This window comes from Equus przewalskii, chromosome 14 (assembly GCF_037783145.1).
Source record: "Equus przewalskii isolate Varuska chromosome 14, EquPr2, whole genome shotgun sequence".
Lineage (NCBI taxonomy): Eukaryota > Metazoa > Chordata > Mammalia > Perissodactyla > Equidae > Equus > Equus przewalskii.
Window position 1 is genome coordinate 8,217,915 of NC_091844.1, and position 26,558 is coordinate 8,244,472.

The following is a 26,558-nucleotide window of genomic DNA, read 5'->3' on the forward strand; positions in this document are numbered from 1 at the left end:
AATGGATTCTCCATTAGAGCCTCCACAAAGGAACATAGCTGTGCTGACACCTTGATTTTAGCTCATTGAGAACTATTTTAGACTTCTGACCACCAAAACCTTAGGGTAATACATTCAAGTTCTTTCAAGCCACTAAGTTTGTGATGATTTGTTATAGCAGTGATAGGAAATTAATGCAGTTCATAGCCCTGAAAAGTTAGCTCCCATGAAAAATCAGTAAAATGTAAAGGAAAGGATCCGGTTAAAAACAAAACTCAGTTCACACAAGTGAACTGGACCCTGCTCCATGCAATTAAATGAGGTGACATTGGAATATTTTCTAAAAATAATAATGATAATTGGTTTTTATTCTTTATGCCAGAGACCTAAGCAGTAAAAATGGGGAGAAATGAGAGAAAGTCTGACGTAGCCCCCCCTACACACACACATACAATAAAAATAACTTTTCTTGCTATAAATTGGCATCATTATTACAGAAATTTGGTTTTTGGTAAAACGACCCCAAAAAGTAATATATGTTTTGAAACTTGATATCTAGATTAAAGACAAAACGTAATAAACAAAGGATATATTCTACCAGTATATGTAAAGTTGAAATTTCCAGACAAACTTAGAAGGATAGTCCTCATAATTTGCTATTAGAAAAATCTTCAACAACATTCGAAGAAGAGCAATGCTAATTCTGTTAGTCACTATTTTCCTGCAGGGCCTCTAAATAGCTTTATTTTGGAAAAAGAACAATCTGCTATATATTGAAGCAGGAAATGTGAAAAATAAATTCATAAAGAGCAAGCTTCAGAACTCTTGGCCTTCGTGTCATAATATTTCCTTTAACTGCCATAACAAATTCCCCCAGTTTAATTTTTTTCCAAAGTTCCTTTTTAATGATTTCATACAAATTTAAAATTGGTAATTTTTCTGAGCATGCATAAGGAACCTATCTTGAAACTTCTGTGTATTTTTCACAATTGATTCTTCTCATCTTTTTGAAATAGTTGGGTTAAATAAGTGCAAAAAAGCCCTCCACATCGTGTTTCATCTCTTAAGTGATTGAAAATCATGAGCTTCACTGAAAATAAAAATTCTGAGATCTGAGATCTATGAAATGGCTCTTGACAGAAGGATAAGCTGAAGTAGGCTATGAGAAACCTTTTAAATATCCTTGAATCTAGGTGAAACTACAGCCAAATATATTTTTCAATGTGAAAAAGATACTTTAAGAAGAAATTTGTTGGGGCCAGCCCAGTGGCACTGTGGTTGGGTTCACAGGATGTGCTTCGGTGGCCCAGAGTTCGCTGGTTCGGATCCCGGGTGCAGACCTACACACGGCTTGTCAAGCCATGCTGTGGCAGGCGTCCCACATATAAAATAGAGGAAGATGGGCACATATGTTAACTCAGGGCCAGTCTTCCTCAGCAAAAAGAGGAGAATTCGCAGCAGATGTTAGCTCAGGGCTAATCTTCCTAAAAAAGAAGAAAGAAAAAGAAAAAATTTGTTTATTAAAGTAAAATTCTCATAACATAGAATTTACCATTTTAAAGTGTACAATTCAGTGGCTTTTAGTACATTCACAATATTGTGCAACCTAAAAATTATTTTTTTCATTTATTTTCACAGACCTTTAAGACACACAATTATTCACCAAATAGTAATACATGATCCCCATAAAGACTCCAATCATTTCAGCTAAAAGAGGCCGAATATCAAGCAGCTATTCAACACTGACAGCTCTTTGTCTTTTCTGATGCCAACAAAGACGTCCAAATCCGTCCAGCTAAGATGTCAACAGAGATCAAAGGGGCTCCTAATGCTACTGCTGAGAAAAATGTGTGCTCTCTTTACACATTTTAATAAATCGGGAATGCCTGATGACCTACGGGGTGGAGAATGTTCCACAGGCTTTTCAAGAGACAACAGTGAGAATTTCCAGGGTAAATTTGATAGGTATTAGTGATATCAGCAATAAGATTACATGGTGACATTTGTATTTTTTAGTACTATGTAATTTGTTCTTTCAAATCTTCAGTCAATTAGAGACTTCACATATAAGACTCAAGTATCTGGAAAAGCTGAGAAAATGACTTCTTATTCTCCAGTTAATTTGAACAGAGACACTCTAGAATACTCATGGGGTTTCACCTATTGAAGGAGCACACTTTCTCCCTTTCTCGTGTCTTTGGATCTCCCATCAGTGCCTCCTATTGGCAGAAGCTAACAGGAAGTCAGCTGGCAGGAGAGCCTGGGACTCCCAGATCCCACACTTGAAGAGAGATGGCAGACTCCCAGCCTTGACATTACAGAACCAAGTAGAAAAGAGATATTGCAGCTGTGACAGACAATTGGTCAATAATTGGCACAGTCTACCCCTTCAACCACTCAGCATCTATACCCTTTAATACACATTTAAACATCCATTCAACAACAACAAACCACATGTCCACCTTATAAGATGCAAATACACTTTGTACAAATAAAAACTCTCTTCCTGAAAGGGGGAAATTTAAAGTCCCATGAGCCCCTGCGCCCACTCTGGGTGATGTTAATTCCTGCCTGAATGTTTTGTAGCCCAAAGACCAAATTATACCATTAATCAACAACAGCACTCTTCATATAAAATGACAGAGGAAAGGAGGAGGGAAAATTTTAGTTAATACAGATGAATATATAAACAACAAGCAAGGAAGAAAGTGTAATAATGGCTACAGTCCTTGTTATCTACTTGGTCACAAAGCCACAGTTGAAATCCATAACTTCTTTCTGTCACTATCCATTTCGTGTTCCTTTTCATCTCAGTTAGCAGTTCAGGCGAGGTTCATTACCCAGGGGAGTGACCCAAACCTCCTTTCCTAGAGGGTCTTGTTCCCCGGCCATCCTACCTTTACTGGTTGCTGGAGCCTTCCATAACATTTTACTAACAGGTGTTCCAAACATCGTGCTCCTTACCACCTTCGTGTGCCAGGAGCCCTTCTCCCCTTGTTAATCAGGATCAATCACCCCAGCCAACCTGCCTGTTGGTTCAAGGGCATGAAGAGCCCTCATGGTCAAATGACAGTCTCCTGTAATAAATCTGCCCACCAGGTGGATGGCTGATCCCTTTGGGAATGGTGCCATATTAGGGAACTAACCATTGACATCTGTTTTTGGAAGATCCACCACACAGTGGTAGTCACAGTAGTGGGACCCGCCTTGTGGGAGGAAGTATGAGTTGTTGAATCCATGTGTTACCTACCTCCCCACCTGCGTTGGGCAAAGGCAGGGGTGACAGGAAAAAGAGGCTAAGTGACATCCACAGAATAGGGCATCTTGTTCTGATTATTAAGGTCCTTCTCTGCTCTTTGGTGAGCATTTACATGAGATATAAATATCTTCACAATTTTTGCCCATTCCGAGATATCCATCCACAGTCCCCCTTCGCAGGCCTCCTTGTCACCAATCTTTCATTTTTCAGGTCCCTGGCTATCTAGCCAAACCGTTAACAACTGTCCATGAGACAATATAGACCACCTCTCCATCCAGGCAGTTCTTCCCTGCTGTCTTTTAGGGAGGCTGGTGATTGAAGGCACAATGCTGCAGCTGTCCATTTCCAGCTGACGCCAGCATGTCATAAACTACACCAAGCTTGTATGTGTTTTTCCTCAGGGGACTAGTCAAAGAAAACTCCCCATCAGACCTGGGTTATGCGGGCTATAAGGACCATCTCACAACCCTTAGAGCCTCTCTGTTCTAGATGCTGGTAAAATAAATGATAGCCATTCTTCATCTAAGTACTTGAAACTTTGGGCTCAGTTATCGGTTCTACTTGAAAGAAGAAAAAGAGAAATGAAGCAGACTCAGAAATCATATCTTCACAGCAACTAAGAAAAGAGAACTAATTCAGGAATCTCCTTAAAATATCTAGAGCCTACCTGAGAAATAATGAGAACCCAAATGAGCTTCAAGAAAATCAAAAGACTGTATAATTAGATTTGGAGGAAACTGACCTCTTTCCTCTCCCTATTCTTCCTTCATTGACTTTTTTCTTATTTTGTAACTTGTTTATTCATCTATTCTAACATTTACTGATCATCTACTTTACACCAAGCACAGAGTGGATACAACATTGAACAACTCAAAGCCCACGCCCTCATGGCGCCTCCATCACAGAGCAGATTGCTATGAGAAGTAAGGGAGTTAATACCCATCAGCGCTCGGAACAGGGCCTGGCACACATTCAGCACAGAGAAAATGTTAGTCATTCTTACATTCCATTTTCTACCCACAATTTCACACAGAGAGAGGGAAAATTTGAGAGAGGAAAGGAGACTTCGGGGACAGGCAATCCAACAACTCCATGTTACAGACACGGAAATGGAGGCCCAGAGAAGGCCCCCCAGCTCCCACAGCGTGTAAGTGGTGGGGTCCAAATCATAGCCCGAGACCAAGGTGAGCCCTCCAAGGAGGGATCTGAGAGAGTGCAGTGCAGAATTACTCAGTCAGACAACTGAACATGTGTACCAACCCCATCACTCGCTAAGTAGGTAACTCTGGGCAGGCTCTGTCTACCCATGAGGAGGAGGAGGAACTTTACGGCTTCACGGAGAAGCTGAATTTCTTGAAGGTGCTTTTAAAGAGAAAGGTGTGGTTTGCTTGTGAGGGGACAAACTTCAGTGTTTCCTTGCTGTCCTTTTCTGGTTTTTTCTTTAAGGGACTCTCTTGAAATGCAACCAATGGAAACCACTTCTGATTAAATTAAGCAAAGGAGGACCTTCTTGGAAGGCTTCAGGGATGGCCACAGACTTGAAAGGAAGCCAAAGTTCCTGAAGGATGAAGGCAGAGCTCCTAGGGGTCTGGTGAGGGAGCCAGAGGAAGGTCTCTTGAGAGCCTTTGAATGGGTGTCTTCCAACCATTTCCAGCTTTGGTTTTTTTTTTAAAGACTGGCACCTGAGCTAACATCTGTTGCCAGTCTTCTTTTTTCTTCTTCTTCTTCTTCTCCCCAAAGCCCCCCGGTACATAGTTGTATATTCTTGTTGTAGGCCCTTTTGGTTGTGCTATGTGGGACGCTGCCTCAGCATGGTCTGATGAGCCGTGCCATGTCTGCACCCAGGATCCGAACCAGCGAAACCCTGGGCCGCCGAAACAGAGCAAGCGAACTTAACCACTCAGCCACAGGGCTGGCTCCCAATTCCAGTTTTGTGCTGCTCCAATTCAGGTTCTGGGAGAGAGCCCCCTTTGTACTAACTTGAGTCACTGGCCAACCCTTGCGCAGGGGAGGGGAAGCACCTCCCATCAAGACTGTATCCAGTGTGGAAGGCTACTTCCACAAAACAAAATGGTGGTTCTCCTGGCAGAAGAACAGGAAATGGACCCTGGGCAGGCACATCCAACAAATGCCCACCTCACTTTGCTCAGTGGCCTGGTCACAAGGAATATGCTCCCCAGTCAAATCTTCATTCACTGAGACAGCCCCTTTGTCTCCTCATCTATTCAACAGAGAAGAGGAAAACTGCATGTGATGGTTAATTTAATGTGTCAACTTGGCTTGGGCTATGGGATGTCCACATAGCTGGTTAAACACGATTTCTGAATGTGTTCTGTGAGAACATTTGAATTAGTAGCCAGAGTAAGGAAGATTGCTGTCACCGATGCAGGTAGGCATCATCCAACCCACTGAAGGCCTGAATAGAACAAAAAGGAGGAGGAAGAGTGAATTTCCTCTTTGCTTGAGCTGGAACCATCCATCTTCTCCTGCCCTTAAACACTGGCACTTCCGGTTGGACTCAGACCGTTACTTACACCATCTACCCCGCAGTTCTCAGGCTTTTGGACTCAGATTGAGACCAGCAGCTCCCAGGAACCAAGACCAAAATATGTATTTCTTATTGTATCACAATCAACCTCTTCAGTGGCTACAGCAATGCTATGGAAACTCTCACCTGCCATCAGCCCCTCCTAGTCTCTGGGCTCCAAGGCAAAGGGTCTGCATCAGTCCACATCCTCCAAGAAGCCGACTCCAGGATGAGATGAATGGTGCAAGGATTTTATTATGTCTCTGAGAGATAATGGTTAGGGAATTGGGAAATGTTGGGAGCAATATTTGACCCCAAGTGAAAGAGAGAGGGGAGAAAGACTGGCTGGAGGTACCCTAGACTTCTGTGTGAGGCAAGAAAGGTTCTGCAAGACCAAAGGAGATCCCTCAAGTCAAAGTCAGCCATCAGAAGAGGTCCACGTCTTCTGGGAATTGCCTTAGCATCCCTGGCTGAAGCACCCTGTCGTTGGCTAGGAGCAGGTCAGCAGCGGTGGTCAATTACGCCCCACAGAATAAGATGCATTCTACGGCCACAGCAAGTTCACAGTCATCTATCCCTAAAGGAGTGTTCTGCCCAGAAATATGAACTTCTGAGAATTTAGATCTATTGACAAAAAATGTCCATATAATATCCGAATAATTATTAATTTTCTCTTGTATCTTCCGTGTGTGGTCTCTGTTTTTGTTTTTTGGTTTTGAGAAAAGCCTGTGTCCTTTGCTAAAATATTAGAAGTTCTAATTGAAGAGATGGCCATGAAAACCCTACAAAGGGCAGTGGAGCAGTGTCTCATATAGCACCAGAAGATGAGAAGATGGCAGAAAAAAGACCAGGCAGGATTCTTCTCTGCTCTACTCAGGGTCACCAGGAGTTGGAATCAACTCAACGGCACTAATACAAATTGAAGAGAGCTCTAAATTCTGTATTTCTTGACTTAAGGCTTAGCAATGTAAAAATTTGATTCTGGAAGAAATATTATTACGGTAAATTGCCCCTGATCCTAATGCTGATGCCCATATTTGCAGCTTGAGAACTTGTTTTATTAACTCATCCATGAATTAATATGCCTCCCATGAGTTGAATTCACACAAGACTGGTTTATAAGTCATCGTGCCAATTTATTAATGTTAAAAGAAGATAAAATCTTTGTAGTAAACCACAATTATGGCCTTGATATTAGACCTATTAGATCTTAGGAAGCCAAATTAGAGACCAGGACTTCAAGGTAAGCATGGTGACAAAGGAAAGGAGGGTGGGCGCCTCTTGAGGATCTCTTCCATTCCATAGGCAGGTGTGGTGAGCTTCTGCAGGGGGCAGGGACCCAAGGTTCTGACAGCTTCTCTCTGGCATGTGGAGATGGGGCGGCTGCTGGCATGGTACTGACTCAGCCTCAGTAATGACACTGTTCTCTCCTTCTGCTACATGGTAGCTAGCTAATGAGAATTTTTAAGCTGCTGCACATTTGTTTATTTGTTCAATACGCATGTGCTGATTATGAGTGTGGTAATTGTGTGGGTACTGGGACTACAATGCTGAGTGAGGTGTGAACCTACTCTTCACCTGCAGTACAATGTACAATACATCGCTAGCTCTCTAGGTTATGTCTCTGGAAGACCCCACTATCTGCTTTCTTCCTTCCACCGTCCAGGGGCCTCACATGGATGATCATGCCCACTGGTTCTACTACACATTCTTGAATTTAGACTTAGTTGGGTGTCCAGTGAAGTCTGTTTTCTCCTTTCTGGTGGACTCTGTATCTCATTCCCCAGCAGCTGCTTCAGTCCCTTCCCTTATTCTCAAAACCCAACACTTGTCTCATCCCAGTCTCTGGTGACCTCACTTGCTATTCTCTTGAGAAAAGTGAGTCACCCAGTGAGAACGCCTTCAGCTTCCTGCCTCTACACATGAAAATGTCTCTGTAGTCACACTTACGTTTTCATCCATTTCTCCTGTGTCAAAGAAAGAAATACACCTCCTTCCTTCTCAGGTTGCCTCCTCTACCTCAATCCCACCCTTTCAGCAACTTTTTGCAGACTTGATCCATCAACCACTTCCTTTTTTCTTTCTCTTTCTTCTTCTTCTTCTTCTTTTTGGTGAGGAAGATTGGCCCTGAGCTACCATCTGTGCGCATCTTCCTGTATTTTTTTTATATGTGGGACGCCTGCCACAGCGTGGCTTCATAAGTGGTGTGTAGGTCTGTGCCAGGGATCTGAACCCGTGAACCTCGGGCCACCAAAGCAGAGTGTGAGAACTCTATGTGTGCCACCAAGCCGGCCCCCATCAACCACTTCCTTTAACCTCCCTTCTCAATCACCCCTTATCCCTGGTTCCTTCTCCTCAGCCTACAAACATTCCCATCTCCTTCACCCAAGAAAGAAAACGTTTCTCTCAATCCTACTAATCCTTGGAATTACCAGTCTTGCTTCTCCTCAGGCTACTTAGAGTGGTATACTCGTACAGCCCCAATATTACAGCCAATGAAATCCTTGGGGTCTTGTTCCTCTCTCAACATTTATCTGCTGTTTTCAATGTCTCTTCTTCATTCTCTTGCCCTTCCCAACCACCACTCCTTCTTCCCCCAAGGTTCTCGCCTGGCCAAGGGTAGAGAACCTTCCTCCAAGGTTCTCTAATCATCTTTTTGCTGTCACCTCTCAAATTAGGATCGCTAGACCTCACGTCTCTCTCTCTCAAGTTGCTGACCCACATGGTCTGTACACATTTCTGCTTGGATGGCTTGCCAAGCACCTCAAACTCAATCCAAGCCAGTTCATCATCTTCCCACCAAACCAGTTCTTCCTGCCTCCCTGCTGCCTTCTCTACCTTGGTTTGGCACCATCCTCCTTCCAAGCACCCTTTGTTTCCCTTGTTGTTCATATTTGAGCAGTTTTTAAGACCTGTAGATCCTGCCTCAATCGTAACTCTTTATACGTTGTCATTCCTTTCACATCCCACTGTCACCGTCCTGGTTCAGTCCCTCATTATTGGTCTCTTATTATTTAAATAGCATCCCAATTAGTCTATCTCACTCCAGTCTCTTCCTTTTTAGGTGCCTACTCCTCAGAGATATGAGGTTAATCTTTTAAATGAAAATAGGACCATATCACTTCCTGGTCCAAAAAATGTCAATGGGTCCCTATTATCCACCAAATGGAGGATCAACTCCATGGTATGGAATCCAAGATCTTCCTAATATGGCATCAAACACTCTCTGACCTGACCTAACTCTAACTGCTGTACCCTGTTTCCATTCAAAATTGACTACTTACTGGTCTCCAAACAGAGCCCTCATTTTCTCACTTCCAAACCTTTGCTTATACTGTATCCTACCTCAAATACCTTTTCACCCCACCCACCCCAACAAAATCTTAACCATCATTCATAACCCAGTTAAACAATGAGAAGAGGACCTGAAAAGACATTTTTGCAGGAAGACATACAAATGGCCAACAGGTATAAAAAAGGTGCTCAACATCACTAATCATCAGAGAAAAGCAAATCAAAACCACCATGAGATACCACCTCACACTTCTTAGAATGACTGTCATCAAAAAGACAAGAGACAGCAAGGGTTGGCAAGGATATGGAGAAAAGGGAACTCTGTTGGTGGGAATGTAAACTGGCACAGCCAGTTCCACAACAGTTTACTGGTTATAGAAAACAACACAGAGTTTCCTCAAAAATTAAAAATAGAACTATCATATGATCCAGCAATTCCACTTCTGAGTATTTATCCAGAGAAAATGAGATCAGTATCTTGAGGAGCTATGTGCACCCCACGTTCACTGCAGCACTATTCATAATAGCCGGGACATGAAGTGCCTGTCAACAGATGAATGGATACAGAAAATGTGATTACACAATAGCCAGGATGTGGAAGCAACCCAAGTATCCATTGACTGATGAATGGATAAAGAAAATGTAGTGTATATACACAACAGAATGCTACTCAGCCAGAAAAAAAGACAAAATCGTCCCATTTGCAACAACATGGATGGACCTTGAGGTTATTATGTTAAGTGAGATAAGCCAGACAGAGAAAGACAAACACTGCATGATTTGACTTACATGTTGAAGATAAACAAACCTATGGACAAAGAGAACAGATTAGTGGTTACCAGAGGGGAAGGGGGTTGGGGGGTGGGCATAAGGGGTAAAGCGGCGTTTATATATGGTGACTAACAAAGCATAATGTACAACTGAAATTTCACAACGATATAAACTACTATGACCTCAATAAAATAATAAAAAAAGACAGTGTGATTATATATATGTGTATATACACACACACGTATATAATTCAGCCATAAGAAAAGAAGGAAATCCTGCCATTTGCCACAACATGGATGAATCTGGAGGACATTATACTAAGTGAAATAAGCCAGATGCCAAAAGACAAATACTGTCTATGAAATCTCTATGTCACTTTTATGTGAAATCTAAAAAAGCTGAACTCATACAAGCAACAGCAGTCACTAGTGGCTGCAGGGTGGGGATGGGGAGATGTTGGTGAAAGAATACAAACTTTCAGTTATAAGATGAATAAATTCTGGGGATCCAAGGCACGGCATCATGAAAATAGTTAATAGTACTGTATTGTATACTTAAAATTTGCTAAGAGAGTAAATCTTAAGTGTTCACACCACACCAAAAATAAAATGGTAATTATGCAAGGTGACTGATGTGTTAACCTGATTGTGGTAATCATTTCACAATGTATAAGTATATCAAATCATCAGATTGGATGCCTTAAATATATACAATTTTTATTTGTCAATTACACCTCAGCAAAGCTGGAAAAAAAATTTTCTCCCTAAAAATAAATCTTAACCATTATCCAAAGTTTAGTTCAAATTCGCTGCTTCCATGACGCATTGCCAGATTTTTCCACTTGGAAGCTCTCTCCATATTGATTGGAGCTTCTCATGGTACCGGCTACAATTTACCTAGCAACAAGCCATAGAAATGTGAGCATCTATCTCTGCCACTCAGTTGTAAGTAAGCCTATGTCAGATTTATCTTAGCATCCCCTCACACAGCGCCTCATACAGTTAAAGGAATATCCACATCATTAAGCATACTGCTCAGTTCACCTGAAGTTTTTTCTTTGTATATCAAGACTTTTTTTGATAAAGGAAACAGTAGATTAATTTACACTCTGGTACAAGTTCCCTATCTCACGGGAGATCATTAACAAACAGTCCACTGTCTGGCACCGGACCACAGACCACACTTGATGTAGTCCTGCCCCAGGACTCAGTACCTTCCAGTACGCATTTTAAATGAATAAGCGCTCCGGCCATTGGGCTGTCTGACCCTTCTCTATTGAATCATTACTGATGATCTTATTGACTAACTAGTTCCCATTTAGTGCCACCTGCTAGGCCCTTTCAATAATTCCCTACCTATCCATGTCAGTTTCCTAGGGCTACTCTTAACAAAGTACCACAAACTCGATGGCTTAAAACAATGGAAATTTATCCTCTCACAGCTCTGGAAACTGAAAGTCTGGAATCGAGGTGTCGGTAGGCCTGCTCTCTCTGAAGCCTGTCAGGGAGGATCTTTCCTTGCCTCTTCTAGCTTCTGCTGTTTGCCAGCAATCTTTCGTGTTTCTTGGCTTGTAGATACAACACCCCATCTCTGCGTCTGTCATCACATGGCCATCTTCTCCCTGGGTTTATGGCTTCACCTGCTGTTTCCCTCTCTCTGCGTCTCTCTTCTTTTTATGAGGACACCAGTCATACTGGATTAAGGGCTCACCCTACTCCAGTATGACCTCATCTTAACTAATTACATCTGCAATGACCTTTCCAAATAAGGTCACACTCTGAGGTACTGGGGATTAGGACTTCAACATAGCTTTTTGGGTAACACAATTCAACCCATAACACTATCCTACTTCCTTCTTTCATTCATTCAGTATCCGATCATTTAGCAAGCATCCACTGTGGTACCTGACATTGTGGTGGAGGGATGGTTCTGATACACTAGCAACCAGCTTCTACCACCTACAGATTGGCCTATCAGGAATCATTGAGACCAATGGTACAATTTCCCATAAACTATACAGAGAGCAGATGAAATAGTTTCTACCACGTAATATGAACTCATTGAGAGTTCTCCCAACCTTACTTCCATACTTTGAATAATTTCTCCCAACCTGACTTCTCTTCTTTGAAGAAGAACTTAAGCAATTTCTAATTTTCTCATTGCTTCTTGATATAGAATCTCTTTCGTCTTGGTAAGTTAACACAAAGATGAGTACATTAAATTAATACTCAGAAAAAGAACACTTCTGGAATGGCCGACTCATGACCTCTGAAAACATACATCTCCACAAAAGCAACGAAAACACTCCAGAAAATGGTCAAAATCAACTCTTCACAACCCTGGAAGTTAACCAAAGGCTTGCCACAATCCAAGGAGCATTAATTCAAGAAAAATGGCTGAATCTCAGTGAGAACAGTGAGTTTTGTCATGTTTTAACATGCCCTACTTCCATCCACCTCTCCCCAGCTGCCCAGTAGCCTTGAAAACCAACAGCCTTGCAACTGTGATAGCCATGAAAACCAGTAGTCTAGCAACCGACCCGGTGTTGCACAATGGGCTTGGAGCTCCCCATAACATCCCATTCCCAGAGAACTGCATTATTTGGCCTATCTGGAAGTTCCCTGGTAACCCCCACAACAGCGCTTATCTTAGTTTGACCTCATTCAGTGAAAACAGACTTTTCCCAGGGGCATTTGTTGATAATAATCAGCAGCAACTTTTTAACTTCCCATCTGCCTGAGGTGATATTAACAGCTGGGGCGAATAAGAAGCTGATCAAAAAACTTGAAAAGCTGGGGACTGAAATGTTCATAGGGATTTGGAAAACCTCCAGCATATTCTTGGGCATCTAAAAGGCCATACGCCTATTCAGAACTGTGTGCAGGCTCAGGAAAGACTGAGAAGGCCCTAATCTCTCACCTCTGGATGACCTTGAGGCTCTGCACAATCCAGAAGTGAAAACTGAGGCAGAATTATGCACTGCCTTCTGGAAGAACAAATACGTGCCCCCACATGCACACAGAGCCTTTCAGCAAAGGCCGGGAGACTTACTGGTTCAAGGCATTTAAGAAAATCTCGAGGGGGCCAGCCCAGTGGCACAGTGGTTAAGTTTGCACGTTCTGCTTTGGTGGCCTGGGGTTCGCTGGTTTGGATCCCAGGTGCGGACCTAGCACCACTTGTCATGCCATGCTGTGACAGGCATCCCATATATAAAATAGAGGAAGATGGGCATGGATGTTAGCTCAGGGCCAGTCTTCCTCAGCAAAAAGAGGAAGGATTTGGCAGCACATGTTAGCTCAGGGCTTATCTTCCTCAAAAAGAAAAAAGAAAAACTAAACTAAAACAAAGCCACCCCATTTCTGGGGCTGGCCCAGTGGTGCAGCAGTTAAGTTCTCATGTTCCCGTTTGGTGGCTCAGGGTTCACGGGTTCGGATCCTGGGTGTGGACCTACACACCATGTATCAAGCCATGCTGTGGCAGGCGTCCCACATATAAAGTAGAGGAAGATGGGCACGAATGTTAGCTCAGGGCCAGTCTTCCTCAGCAAAAAGAGGAAGATTGGTGGCAGATGTTAGCTCAGGTCTAATCTTCCTCAAAAAAAAAAAAAATTAAAAAAAAAATTTCAGACCTGTCATTAACAGACCATGAAGCTAACTGAACAGAGAATTCAGTGGCCACATACAGCAAAGAATACAGACTTTACAGAATCAGTTCAGGAAAGCCACTAAACAGCAAAGACAACAAACCTTGGGGAGGGTGAATCTGATTTCCAGAGGTGTCACATTATTATGATTTTTTATTTTATTGAGGTCATATTGGCTTATAATATTGTGGAAATTTCAGGTGTACATCATTACATGTTAGTTTCTGTATAGACTGCATCGTGCTCACCACCAATAGTTTAGTTTTTATCTGTCACGATACATATGTGCCCCTTTACCCCTGTTACCCACCCCCTCACCCCCTTCCCCTCTGGTAACCACTAATCTATTCTCCTCATCCATGTGTTTGATTATCTTCCACATATGAGTGAAATCACACAGTGTTTGTCTTTCTCTGTTTGACATTTCATTTAGTATAATACCCTCAATGTCCATCCATGTAGTCGCAAATGGCATGATTTTGTCTCTTTTATGGCTGAGTAGTATTCCATCCTGTATATATACCACATCTACTTTATCCATTCATCTTTTGGTGGGCACTTGGGTTGCTTCCACATCTTGGCTATTGTGAATAATGCTGTGATGAACACAGGGGTGCATAAATCCCTTTGAATTGTTGATTTCACGTTCTTTGGATAAATACCCAGAAATAGGATAGCTGGATCACATGGTATTTCTATTTTAAATCTTTTGAGGAATCTCCATACTGTTTTCCATAGTGGCTGCACCAGTTTGCATTCCCACCAGCAGTGTCTGAGGGTTCCCTTTTCTCCACATCCTCTCCAACACTTGTTATTGCTTGTCTTGTTAATTATAGCCATTCTGAGGGGTGTGAGGTGATATCTCATTGTAGTTTTTATTTGCATTTCCCTAATAATTAGTGATGTTGAACATCTTTTCATGTGTCTGTTGGCCATCTGTATATCTTCTTTGGAAAAATGTCTGTTCATACCCTCTGCCCATTTTTTGATCAGATTGTTCATTTTTTTGTTGTTGAGTTGTGTGAGTTCTTTATATATTTTGGAAATTAACCCCTTCTAGGATATATGATTTGCAAATATTTTCTCCCAGTTAGTGGGTTGTCTTTTCATTTTGTTCATGGTTTTCTTTGCCTTGCAGAAGCTTTTTAGTCTGATGTAGTCCCATTTGTTTATTTTTTCTTTTGTTTCCCTTGCCTAAGCAGACATGGTATTCAAAAAGATGCTGCTAAAACTGATGTCAGGGAGCGTACTACCTATATTTTCTTCTAAGGGTTTTATGGTTTCAGGTCTTACATTCATTCAAGTCTTTAATCCATTTTGAGTTAATTTTTGTGTATGGTGTAAGATAATGTTCTATTTTCATTCTTTTGCATGTGACTGTTCAGTTTTCCCAACACCATTTATTGAAGAGACTTTCCTTTCTCCATTGTATGTCCTTGGCTCCTTTGTCAAAGAGTAGCTGTCCATAGATATGTGATTTCATTTCTGGGCTCTCAATTTGGTTCCCTCGATCCATGTGTGTTTTTCTGCTGGTACCATGCTGTTTTGATCAAGATAGCTTTGTAGAATATTTTGAATTCAGGGAATGTGATACCTAAAACTTTATTCTTTTTTTTTCAGGATTGTTTTGATTATTTTGGGTCTTTTGGTGTTCCACATAAATTTTAGGATTCTCTGTTCAATTTCCATGACAAATGTCCTTGGGATTCTGATTGGGATTGCATTTAATCTGTAGATTGCTTTAGGTAATATGGACATTTTAACTATGTTTATTCTTCCAATCTATGAGCACGGAATATCTTTTCATTTCTTTATGTCTTTTTTGATTTCTTTTAACAATGTCTTATAGTTTTCAGTGTATAGGTATGTCACCCCCCAGTTAAATTTATTCCTAGGTATATTATTCTTTTTGTTGTGATTGTACATGGGATTGTATTCTTGACTTTTCTTTCTGTTAGTTCATTATTAGTGTATAGAATTGCAACCAATTTTTGTATGTTGATTTTGTACCCTACAGCTTTGCTGTATTTGTTAATTATTTCTAACAGTTTTTCAGTGGATTCTTCAGGGTTCTCTATATATAGAATCATGTCATCTGCAAAAAGTGACAGTTTTACTTCTTTCTTTCCAACTTGGATACCTTTTATTTCTTTTTATTGCTTAATTGCTCTGGCTAAAACTTCCAGAACTATATTGAATAAGAGTGGTGAGAGTGGGCATCCTTGTCTTGTTCCTGTTCTCAGATGAATGGCTTTCAGTTGTTCATCATTGAGTATGATGTTGGCTGTGGGTTTGTCATCTAAGGCCATTATTATGTTGAGGTACTTTCATTCCATACCCATTTTATTGAGAGTTTTTATCATAAATTGATGTTGGATCTTGTCAAATGCTTTCTCTGCATCTATGGAGATTATCATGTGATTTTTATTCCTCATTTTGTTAATGTGGTGTATCACATTGATTGATTTGTGGATGTTGAACCATCCCTACATCCCTGGTATAAAACCCACTTGATCATGGGGTATGATCTTTTTAATGTATTGTTGTATTCAATTTGCTAATATTTTGTTGAGAATTTTTGCATCTATGTTCATCAGCAATATTGGCTTTTAATTTTCCCTTTTGTGTGTTGCCCTTGTCTGGCTTTGGTATTGGGGTAATGTTGGCCTCATAAAATGGGTTAGGGAGAATCCCTTCCTCTTCAATTTTTGGAATAATTTGAGAAGGATAGATATTAAATCTTCTTTGAATGTTTGGTAGAATTCACTAGAGAAGCCATCTGGTCCTGGACTTTTGTTTTGGGGGAAGTTTTTGATTACCATTTCAATCTCTTTGCTTGTGATTGGTTTATTCTTTTTTTAAAAAAGATTGGCACTTGAGCTAACAACTATTGGCAATCTTCTTCTTTTCTTCTTCTTCTTCTTCTTCCTCTTCCCCGCCACTTTCTCCTTCTCCTTCTCCCCAAAGCCCCCCAGTACATAGTTGTGTATTCTAGCTGTGAGTGCCTCTGGTTGTGCTATGTGGGATGCCATCTTAGCATGGCCTGATGAGCAGTGCCATGTCCACATCCAGGATCCAGACTGACAAAACCCTGGGCCACTGAAGCAGAGAGCACAAACTTAACCACTTGGCCACAGGGCCAGCCCCATGATTGGTTTATTATGATTCTCTATTTCTTTGTGATTCAGTTTTGGCAGGTTGTATGATTCAAAGAATTTATCCATTTCTTCTAGGTTATCAAGTTTGTTGATGTATAGCTTTTCATAGTATTCTTTTATAATCCCTTGTATTTCTGTGGTGTCTGTTGTAATTTCTCCTCTTTCATTTCTGATTTTATTTATTTGAGTCTTCTCTCTTTTTTTCTTAGTGAGTCTGGCTAAGGGTTTGTCATTTTGTTTATCCTCTCAAAGAACAAGTGCTTAGTTTTGCTGATCCTTTCTAGTGTTTTCTTATTCTCTATTTCATTTATTTCTGCTCTGATTTTTATTATTTTCTTCCTGCTACTGACTTGGGCTTTGCTCTCCTTTTTCTGGTTCTTTTAGGCATAGTGTAAGCCTGTTTATTCTAGATTTTTCTTGTTTGTTGAGGTAGGCCTGTATTGCTATAAATTTCCCTCTTAGTACTGCTGTTGCTGCATTCTACAGGTTTTGGTATGTTTTGGTTTTATTTTCATTTGTCTCTACATATTTTTTTGATGTCTGTTTTGATTTCTTCATTGATTCAATAGTTGTTCAGTAGCATGCTGTTTAGAGTCCACATATTTGTGTCCTTCTTAGCTTTTTTCTTGCAGTTGATTCCTAGTTTCATAGCATTGTGGTCAGAAAAGATGCTTGATATGATTTCAATCTTATTAAATTTATTGAAGCTGGCTTTGTTTCCCAAAATATGGTCTATCTTGGAGAATGTTCCATGTGCACTTAAGAAGAATGTGTATTCTACTATTTTTGGGTGGAATGTTCTATATGTATCTATTAAGTCCATCTGGTCTAGTGTTTCACTTAAGGTCACTGTGTCCTTGTTGATTTTCTGCCTGGATGATCTATCCATTGAGATAAGTGGGGCGTTAAGGTCCAGTACTATTATTGTGTTGCTATCAATTTCTCCCGTTAGGTCTGTTATATACTTTATATACTTCAGTGCTCCTGTGTTAGATACATATATATTAATAAGCATTATGTCTTCTTGGTGGAATGTCCCTTTTATCATTATATAATGCCCATCTTTGTCTCTTGTTATCTTTTTTATTTTGAGGTCAGCTTTGTCTGATGTAAGTACAACTACATTCACTTTCTTTTGCTTGCCATTTGCTTGTAGTATCATCTTCCATCCCTTCACTCTAAGCCTATTTTGTCTTTAGAGCTGAGATGTATTTCCTGGAGGCACCATATTGTTTGGTCTTGTGTTCAATCCATCTAGCCACTTTGTGTCTTTCAATTAGAGAATTCAATCTATTTACACTTTGATTATTGACATATGAGGACTTAATACTGCCATTTTATCTCTTGTTTTCTGGTTGTTTTATATCTCCATTGTTTCTCTTCCCTTGTATTTCTGACTGCCATTTCAGTTTGGTGGGTTTCTGTGATGGTTTTCTCAGTTTTCTCTTTATTTATGATTTGCGATTCTGCTCTGATTTTTTTGTTTAGTGGTTACCATGAGGTTTGTATAAAAGATCTCATAGATGAGATAGTCCATTTGCTGATAGTCTCTTATCTCCATTAGCCTAAGCAGGTTCCATCTCTTTCCTCTTCCCCTTCTATGTCTTTGTTATCACAAATTATTCTTTTTTGTGCTGTGACTTTGTGACTAAATTGAAGTGTTTATGGTTATTTTTGTTGCTTTCTTTCCCTTTATCTTTTATATTATAATTACATGTCTACTAACCTATTTTGATACAGAGCTGCAATTTTCTGATTTTGTCTGTCTATTTATCTACTTGCTCAAAGCTTTGTAAACCTTTGCCTTTTCATGTCAGGTGGGAGGCCTCCCTTCATCATTTCTTGTAAGGCCGGTCTAGTCGCAATGAACTCCAGCTTTTCTTTATCTGGGAAAGCTTTTATTTCTCCATTGTATCTGAAGGATAGTTTCACTGGATAGAGTATTCTTGGCTGAAGGTTTTTGTCTTTCTGTATTTTGAATATATCATTCCCTTCTCTCCTAGCCTATAAGGTTTCTGCTGAGAAATCCACTGAAAGCCTGATAGGGGTTCCTTTGTAGGTCCTTTTCTTCTCTCTTGCTGCCCTTAATATTTTTTCTTTGTCATTTACTTTTGACAGTTTTAATATTATGTGCCTTGGAGTAGGTCTTTTAGCACTGATGTAATTAGGAGGTCTGTTGGCTTCACATACTGGTATGTCCAGTTCCTTACCCAGGTTTGGGAAGTTCTCAGCTATTATTTCTTTGAACAAGCTCTCTGCTCCTTTCCCCCTCCCTCTCCTTATGGTTTACCTATAATCCTTATGTTACTTTTCCTAATTGAGTTGGATATTTCTTTTTTTTTTTTTTTTTTCGTTGTGGGTTCTTCTAGTTGTGGCATGTGGGACGCTGCCTCAGCGTGGTCTGATGAGCAGTGCCATGTCCACACCCAGGATTCGAACTAACGAAACACTGGGCCACCTGCAGCGGAGCGCGCGAACTTAACCACTCGGCCACGGGGCCAGCCCTGAGTTGGATATTTCTTGAAGAATTTCTTCATTTTTAAAAAATCTTACTTCTCTCTCCTCCACCTGAAGCATTTCTAGGTTTCTATCTTTGAGGTCACTAATTCTCTCCTCCATAAGTCTGCTCTTTTTTAATGCTTTCTACAATTTTTTTTATCTCATTGTGTTCTTCATATCCAGAATTTCTGGGGTTTTCTTAGAGCTTCAATCTCTTTAGTGAAGTATCTCTTCTGTTCACTAATTTTATTCCTAAGCTCATTGAACTGTCTTTCTGAGTTTTCTTGTAACTTGTTAAGTTTCTTTAGGACAGCTATTCTGAATTCCGTTAGTTAGATTGTAACCTTCCGTGACTTCAGGTTTGGTTTCTGGAGTGTTGTTATTTTCCTTCTGTTCTGCAGTGTTACTGTAGTTCTTCATGGTGTTTGATGCATTGATGCTCTGCTGGTGCATTTGTAATAGTAATCACCTTTTCTTATTTTGGTAAGGCTTTTGTTGCTTTGGTTCTGAGACGCTTCTGATTGTATTTGAGAGCCTGCACTTTCCACCCTCCACTGCCTCTGCCAAAAGCATCATCAGTGCCCTCCTTGTGCCACTTGTGCCTCTGGGGTTGCTGGTGGCTTACTGCTTAAGTGTCATTGCAGACTCTGGTGATGCTATTGAGGTCACTAGATCACGAGCACTTCTGTTGCTTCTGAGGTCACCTGGGTCTCATGTTCCTCCACTGGCTCTCCACAGGGTAAGATGCTGCTCTCCCACGCACCACCTGGATTGCTGTTCCTGAGTTGTCTGGGTGTGCTGGTTGCACCGCTGCCAGGGGTGCTGGGTTCACGGGTGTCACTGTTGCCAGTGGGGGCCCAGGGACGTGGGGACTTGTATGCAGCCCCTGCTGCTGGTGGAGCTGATGTTGGGAGTGTGACCACTGGGGGCTGGGTCATCAGTTCTCCTATGGTTCCTGATGGGTCGGGGGAAGGGGTAGAAGGAAGGGGAAGGTACTGGTTTTTCTGCTTCCACTTCATCTGCTCAGTTGTATGGGTCAGGCCACCACCACTGTAACCAGTCCACCAACTGTTGCTGCTACCATGTCTCCACTACCACTCTATAGGCGTTTGCATGCACAGGGACAGGCACCTTTGCCTCTACTCACAGTCATGCAGGCTGCTGCATGAGGGTCCAGACCCTGGATCTCTGCTGCCGGGGGAGGGAGAAGGGTCTGATCCCCTATTTCCACTGCTTTCGAGGAGTCCAGTCCACCCATCTTCAGACATATAACTGCATGGATCTCTTAGGCATCCTGTTGTGCTATGTAGGGAATCTTTTACTGGTCAATGAATGTCTCTTTTGTTGTAATTTGCAGAGGAAAGACAAAGGGAACAACTCACTCTGCCATGATGCTGATATCACTCTCCACGTTATATTATTTTTAAGTCCAATTTTCAACCAAAAATATATGAGATAAGCTGGGGCCGGCCCCATGGCTGAGTGGTTAAGTTTGCACGCTCTGTTTCGGCAGCCCAGGGTTTCGCTGGTTCGGATCCTGGGCATGGACACGGCACCACTCAACAGGCCATGTTGGGGCGGTGTCCCACATGCCACAACTAGAAGGACCCACAACTGAAAATATACAACTTTCTACTGGGGGGATTTGGGGAGAAAAAGAAAAAATATATATACATATGAGACAGGCAAAGAGACAGGAACATATGGCCCATATACAGGTAAAAGAGGAGTCAATAGAAATTGTCCCTGAGCAAACCCCGATATTAGACTCTCTAGACAAGGACTTTAGCTACTATAAATATGTTCAAAGAATTAAAGGAAACTAGATCTACAGGACTAAAGGAAAGTATGAGAATTGTCTCTCATCAAATAGGTAATTCCAATAGAGAGATAGAAATTATTTTTTTTAGAAAAAAAAAGAACCAAATAGAAATTATGGACTTAAAAGTTCAATAACTGAAATGAAAAATTCACTACAGGGTCTCAACAGCAGATACGAACTGGCTGAAGAAATAGTCAGAAAATTTGAAGATAGTTTATTTTAGATTAGCCAATCGGAGAAACAGGAAGCAAAAAAGGATCGAGCAGAATGAAAAACGCCTCAAAAACCTCTGAGTCACCACAAGCATTCAAAAATATGTATATGGGGAGACCCAGAGGAGATGACAAAGGGGAGGAAAGAATGCTTGAAGAAATAATGCTGAAAACTTCCCAAATTTGGTGAAAAATATTTTCTACATGTCCAATAAGCTCAAAAAATTCCAAGTAGGATAAATTCAAAGAGATTCACATCTAGACACGTCATAATGAAACTGTGGAAGGACAGAATCTTGAAAGCAGTAGGAGAGAAGTGACTCATTATATACAAGTGATCCTCCACAAGATTACCAGCTGATTTCTCATCAGAAACCCTGGTGGCCAGAGGTAGAGGGATGACATATTTAAAATGCTGAAATTAAAATACTGTCTATACCCAGAATAACTATACTTAAAAAAAAAAGTAGGAGAAGACACTTCCAGATAAATAAACAAACAGAAAGTTAAGAGAATGTGTTGCTAGTTAACCTGCTGTATAAGAAATATGAAAGAGGGTGCTTCACACTGAAATGAAAAGACATTAGACAGTAACTTTAATCCACACAAAGAAATAAAGAACACTGGTAAAGGTAACTACAGAGGTAAATATAAAAAGACAGTTTAATCATGTTCTTTCTTTGTAATTCTTTTCTTCTTTTAAACATACTCACATAAAGCAATAACTATTAATCTGTGCTAATGACTCATAAGGTATAAAGATATAATTTGTATGAGAATAACTACAAAAAGGAGGGAAGAGGGAACAAAACTATGTAGGAGCAATGTTTTCACATTCTTTTGAAATGTAGTTGGTTTTAATCACAAGATTGTTATAAGTTAAGATGTTGTTTATCATCCCTAGGGCAGCCAGCAAGAAAATAACTAAAAAAAAAATTGTAAAATGAGTGACAAGTGAATTAAAGTGATACAATAGAAAATATCTATTTAACGTAGAAGAAGGCAGAACCACAGGAAATGAAAAACAAAAAAGACATAAGACATATAGAAAATAAATAGCAAATTGACAGATGTAAATCCTACTTATCAGTAATTACATTAAATGTAAATAGAATAAAAACCCCAGTAAGAAGGCAAAGATTGGCAAGAGAGATTTAAAAACAAACATGATCCAACTATATACTTCTACAAGAGACATATTTTTGAATCAAAGACACAGATAAGTTGAAACTAAAAGAATGGAAAAAATACGATGCAAATAGTAACCAAAAGAAAACTAGAGTGGCTATATTAATATCAGATTTAATAGGCTTCATGACAAAATTTGTTACAAGAAAGAAAGAAGTACATTTTATAATGATAAAAAGATCAATCCATCAGGAAGATATAAAAATTATAAACAATATATAACAATTATAAACACATACGCACCTTATAACAGAGCCTCAAAATACATGAAGCAAAATCTGACAAAGCTGATGGGAGACAAGCTGTTCAACCAAAATGATTATAGACTTCGTTACCATACTTCAAATAATGAGTAGAAAAACTAGACAGAAGATTGACAAGGAAAGAGAAGAGCTGAATAACACTATAAAGCAACTAGACCTAAGAGACATTTGCAGAAGACTCCACCCGACAGCAGCAGAATACATAGTTCTCTCAAGTGTACACGCAACATTCTCCAAAACAGCCCGCAAAACAATACCTTAGCCTACAAAACAATTCTCAATAAATTTAAAATACTTGAAATCATACAAAGGATGTTCTCCAACCACAGTGGAATTAAATTAGAAATTGCAACAGAAGGAAATTGAAATTCACACATATGTAGAAATTAGACAACTCATTCCTAAATAACGTATGGGTCAAAGAATCAAAAAGAAGAAAAAGGGGCTGGCTCCATGGCAGAGCGGTTAAGTTCACACACTCCGCTTTGGCGGCCCAGGGTTTTGCTGGTTTGGATCTTGGGCGCAAACATGGCACTGCTCATCAGGCCACATTGAGGGGGCATCCCACATGCCACAACTACAAGGACCCACAACTAAAAATATACAACTATGTACTGGGTGGATTTGGGGAGAAAAAGCAGGAAAAAAAAAAAGAAAAAATTAGATAATACTTTTAGATGAATGAAAACAAAAAACAAAATATATCAAAACTTATGGCATGCAGCTAAAGCAAAGCTTAAAGGGAAATTTATAGCTGTAAATGCCTTTATTAAAAAAGAAAAAAGATCTCAAATTAATAACCGAAATTTTCACCTTAAGAAACTAGAAAAAGGATAAACCAAACCCAAAGGAAGCAGAAGGAAGGATATAAAAAAGCATGGAACAGAGGGGCTGACCTGGTGGTATAGCAGCTAAGTTCACACACTCTGCCTTGGCAGCCCAGGGTTGGCCAGTTTGGATCCTGGGCACAGACCTACACACCACTTGTCAAGCCATGCTGTGGCAGATGACACACACATAAAAAATAGAGGCAGATGGACACAGATGTTAGCTCAGGGCCAATCTTCTTCAGCAAAAAGAGGAAGACTGGCAGCAGATGTTAGCTCAGGGCTAATCTTCCCCCAAAAAATTTTAAAAAGCCTAGAACAGAAATACATGAAACAGAGAATAGAAAAAAACAGCAGAGAAAATCAATGCAACTAAACATTGGCTCTTTGAAAAGACAAACAAAATTGACAAACTTTTAGTTGGACTGACCAAGAAAAAAGACTGAACAAGAAAAAAGAGCTCAAATTACTAAATCAGGAATGAAAGAGGGACGTTATTGCTGACCTTACAGAAATAAAAAGGATTATAAGAGAATATTGTGAACAATTATATGCCAGCATAGATAACCTAGATGAAACAGAAAAATTCTTAGAAAGACAAATATAACACTGTTATTTACAAAATGGAACCATATTTATTTGCCTGTCCATAAACACATATCTCCAAAGACTAGTTGAAAATTAAGGAAGGAGATGGCACATTATGAATATTGGCAGATGAGTCTTCTTTTATTTCTTTATTTTGCTCTTAGGTTCCCCTCTAAAAACACAACCGCTTACCCACATAGGATCAGAGAAGCAGGACTGAAGAACTTTGCCTTTTCTTTTCGATGTCCTCAGAAGACTGGCTCATTACCTGAGTATAAATGTATTACTTGTTTCCAAAAGAGCAGTGCAATCCATGAGCTGGAGAAATGGAAGACTTTCTCACCAGGGTGGACTATTACATTGTATAACAGGCTCTTCTAACACAAACTGTAATCACTGGATGACCCAGCACTAGGAATGCGCTTAAGAACTTACAAATTACAGCCTGGACCTGCAGGCAAAGCCTTACACACCCCCACACCCTGCTTATGGGCTTTTAGCAATCATTTACAAATCTGTGTATTTACGGAGTTTGTACAATGTCACAGCCTGCTTATTTCACAAGGATAAAGAAAGGTTTTACACGACTGTTTTGGCAAACACCTAATCTCACAATTTTTCATCATCTGGTAGACTATGTTTTTAATATACTGGAGCTAAATTTTCAAATGATAGTAAAGCAAAGTTTCTAATGATCCATTTAGGAACATTTGTTAGAGAATCATATTTTGAAAGCAGGAGACACTAGACACATAAAAAGCCTGGGAACTGAGATTTTTGGTACTTGAGAAAGAAGCTTGATTGAGCAAATGTCAGGAAAGATCTTTTAAGACTTCATGTGTGACATCAAGACACCGTTGTATTTTGAGTCCATTAAGAAAGAAGATGTTCTTGCTAGACACGACAGCGATATCTCAGGAAATCTACTTGTATTCACCTGGGCCTACACTGTCCAATAAAATAGCCACTAGCCACGTTTGGCTACTGAGTACTTGAAATGTGACTAGTCCTAATTAAGATGTGCTAGAAGTGTCAAACACACACTGTATCCCAGAGACTTAGTAAAAAAAAAAAAAAAGGGAACAATCTCAATTACTCTTATATTCATTACATGTTGAAATATTTGGAGTATATTGGACTGAGTAAAATATATTATTAAAGTTAATTTCACCTGTATCTTTTCTACCTTTTTAATGTGGCTACTAAAAAACTTAAATTTACCTACGTGACCCATATTGTATGTCTCTTGGACAGTGGTGACCTCGTATATCACAGACAACTTGACACATTCAAAGGGAGGATGCTGGAGTTGGCATCACAGACAAGCAGAAACTCCAGGAACGCCTGCAGAAATTTTCGTCCTGAAAATTCATCATTGAGAACTTTTAGAGAATGGACTCAGGTTTAATGCATCACTTCTTAATGCTGGCAGTGTTCAGAAGACTAAATAGGTAGTTAGCAGGTTAAAAAAAAGGAAAACAGGCTACTGTGTAAATGGGTGCCCAGGCCTGGGTCTAATTATAGTTTGATTCGACCCCTGGAAAGGATGTTTGACGATATTCCAATTTATGGCCTAATGAGCAACATTACTAATTACCCCCTTCTGGGCTTCAGTGCCATATTTATGGGCTCTTTCATTAATACTTATTTCAAATAGTGATTGACAAGTTAAGAGAGGCCTCTAGGCACCCCTGACCCATATTAGAGTCTGGTCCATCTGGAGCCACTACGGCGGCCTCGATTTAGACTAAGATGAGCCCAGAGAGACTTCTTCTCAGCAGCCACCCCAGATTTTCTGGTTCGAAGAGTCCAATAGAAGTTTACCCTGAGGCAGGCTCTTTCCAGAACTGTAGGATTCATCTGGGAGGTGAGATGGGCAGTGATGGGCAGTGCCTTATGCCATGCTCACCGGAGAGCCCAGCAGACGTCTGTTCCTTTTTCCTCCAGGTCCTCTCCCCTACCCTCCACCCCCAGCATGCACCTGCACACCCCAAACAGAACTAGGAAGATTTTGTAGACCTAGCAACCTAGGTTTTATTTAAGCTTGTAGTATTTATTTTACTACCATTAAAATCATACAAGTGCATTAAAGAAAATGTCTAAAATAGAGAAAAGAATATTTTATATTCATAGTGAAATAAAACTAAGAAAATTCTTGTTCACGCAGAGTCGTACCAACACCAAAAACTACCACTATTAACAATTACATGATATCCTTTCAAGTCCTTTTTTTAGACATACTTGACATATGTGAAGGTGACTATGTGTGTTTTTAAATTTTAATAAGTTATTGTTCATTCATTCATTATTATGCTTATCTGGGTATACAAATCTAAAAGACGTGGTCCCTGCCATCATGAAGGACCTCTGTCTAGGAAAAGTAGTTTTAAGCTTCTTTAGAAGTTTCTTTATTTTTTTTCAATCTCAACAGAATTCCAGTACGCATATAGTCCACATATAAATCAGACAAGTGATGTTTTAGTAGCAGAACCTAATTTCATAACTTCAAGTCGGTAATATTTATTCTG

General features: G+C 40.1%; 1 long non-coding RNA gene across 1 annotated transcript in view; it reads right to left on the reverse strand.

Annotated features, from left to right (window-relative positions):
* Positions 1-315: 315 nt before the first annotated feature.
* Positions 316-26,558, reverse strand: part of LOC139075683 (uncharacterized) — a 35,655-nt gene continuing 9,412 nt past the window's right edge. The window contains exon 2 of the long non-coding RNA XR_011526327.1: positions 316-1,463. This is a non-coding gene — a long non-coding RNA (uncharacterized lncRNA). The remainder of the gene's footprint in view (positions 1,464-26,558) is intronic.